The sequence below is a fragment of the Trachemys scripta genome, chromosome 5, assembly GCF_013100865.1.
Source record: "Trachemys scripta elegans isolate TJP31775 chromosome 5, CAS_Tse_1.0, whole genome shotgun sequence".
Lineage (NCBI taxonomy): Eukaryota > Metazoa > Chordata > Testudines > Emydidae > Trachemys > Trachemys scripta.
In genome coordinates this window covers 65,592,043-65,594,446 of record NC_048302.1, presented here as the reverse complement: position 1 = coordinate 65,594,446, position 2,404 = coordinate 65,592,043, and positions in this window count along the sequence as shown.

Here is a 2,404-nt window from a genome sequence, read left to right as displayed (position 1 = left end):
CCCCCCCCCCCGCAGCTAACCCCCGCCCGTCGCCCCCCTATGGCAGCTAACCCCACCCGGGGAGCCCGCCCCAGCTCACCTCCGCTCCGCCTCCTCCGCTGAGCACGCTGGCGCCGCTCTAATTCTCCTCCCCTCCCAGGATTGCGGTGCCGATTGGAGGAGAATTGGAGCAGGGGCTGTGTGCTCAGTGGAGGAGGCAGAGTGGAGGTGATCTGGGGCGGGGAGAGGTTCCCCTGTGCACTCCCCCCCGTTACTGTGGGCGGCCCTCCCCGCGTCAGCTCACCTCTACTCCACCTCTTTGCCTGAGTGGGCTTTTAGGTGCCCTCAACCACTAGGCGCCCTAGGCGGCCACCTAGTTCGACTAGTGGTTGCACCAGCCCTGGCCTGGGCACAGCCCAGGGTTTATTGCTTTCCCACTGGGAGACTCAGGTCTGGAGTCAAAGGAAGAAGGAAAATGACCCTGCAACTGCGCTAACAGGTCTCCGCTTTCCCTGAGTCCTTCCCTCTGGTGCCACCACTGCTGGAATAGTGCGTCCAGTTCTAGAGCCCTCTGTTCAAGAAGGATGTTGCTAAACTGGAAGGGGTTCAGAGAGGAGTCGCAAGAATGATGAAAGGACTAGAAAACATGCCTCACGGTGACAGACTGGAGGAGCTCAGTCTATTTAGCTTAACAATAAGAAGAGTAAATAGTCTATAAGTACCTACCTGGGGAACAAATATTAAGTAACGGGCTCTTCACTCTAGCAGAGAAAAGTGTAACACAAGCCAGTGGCTTGAAGTTGAAACTACATGGATTCAGATTTGTAATAAGGTGTAAATTTTTAATAGTAATTAACCATTGGAACAGTTTACCAAGGGACATAGTGGACATCACTGGCAATTTTTAAATGAAGATGGGATGCTTTTCTAAAAGATATACTTTAGGAATTATTTAGGGAAGCTCTTTGGCCTGTGTATACAGGAAGTCAGATTAGATGATTACAATGGTCATAGGCGACAGCTACCTCCGGCCCCAAGGGGGTGCTTAATCCCTCACTCCACCCCAGGTCCTGCCCCCTTTCCCCAAACCTTCAGCCCCATCCCACCCTTGCTCTGCCCCAGGCCCTGCCTCATTCCACCCCTTCTCCCAAGTGCCCACCCCTGCCTCTTCCCGTCCCCACCCTGCCTCTTCCCCTCCTCTTCCGTCAGTTCTGCCCCCTCTCCTGAGCGTACCTTGTCCCTGCTCCTCCCTCTCCCTCCCAGAGCCTCCTGCATGCTGCGAAACAGCTGATTGCAGCAGGCAGGAGGCACTGGGAGAGAGCAGGAGGAGCTGATCAGCAGGGGCTGCCAGCAGGCGGAAAGCACTGGGAGGGTGGGGGAAGCTAACTGCCGGTAGGTGCTAAGCACCCGCTAATTTTTTTCCATGGGTGCTCCAGGAGTCAGCACCTATGACAATGGTCCCTTCTGGCCTTGGAATCTCTGAGTCCTTCTGAGGGGCTCAGAGCCCTCTACAAAAGATGGGTATTATCCCTATTTAAAAATAGTCATGATTTTCAAGTTGTATAATAAATAAGCATGTTCCAAGAGAACATAAATGAACAGCCCAACTAATTTATCTCAACAATTACATATAAAAATCCTAACAACCTAACCAGCAACAATTAAGTCCACTAAGGATTTTGAGGAAGACAAATCTCACAGAAGAGAATTTTAAAATAAGACTCATCGTTAACTACATTTTAAACCTACATCAGGGAGGGCCTCACCCTCCCTGATTGAACTAACCTCATTATCTCCAGACTGATTCTTGCCTGCATATTTATACCTGCCTCTGGAAATTTCCTTTACATGCGTCTGACGAAGTGGGCATTCACCCACAAAAGCTTATGCTCCAATACATCTGTTAGTCTTTAAGGTGCCACAGGACTCTTTGTTGCTTTTTACAGATCCAGACTAACACGCCTACCCCTCTGGTATTTTAAACCTACAAGACTAACTTATGGGTATTATTGGTCAACAGCAGGCCTCCCCTAGTTAAGATTGCAACTGAGTTCACATTATTCTCTTGATTTTTGCACACCCCATTCCAAAATCTTGATTGCTTTGTGGCAAATGGGCCTCTGTGATACTGGCAATTATAATCTTATAACAGGTATGTTTTTTGACAAGAGCTGTCTTGCACCCAGTGCCATTCAGTATTAGAACGTTTCATAAAGGTCTGGTTTGGATTCCTAGGAAGTTGGAGTCATCAAGGCAGCACTTTCTGTAAACAGGGTTTGGGTCACACCCATCCTCACATGCAGAGCACACCTCTCCTGGTGCTGTTTTTGTGATGAGTCATGGCTGCTTGCCCTCCATTTCACTCTGCCCCCTTGAGTCCGGGGACACATAGAAGGGTTTTATTTTGGGGGATACTATGCCCCCT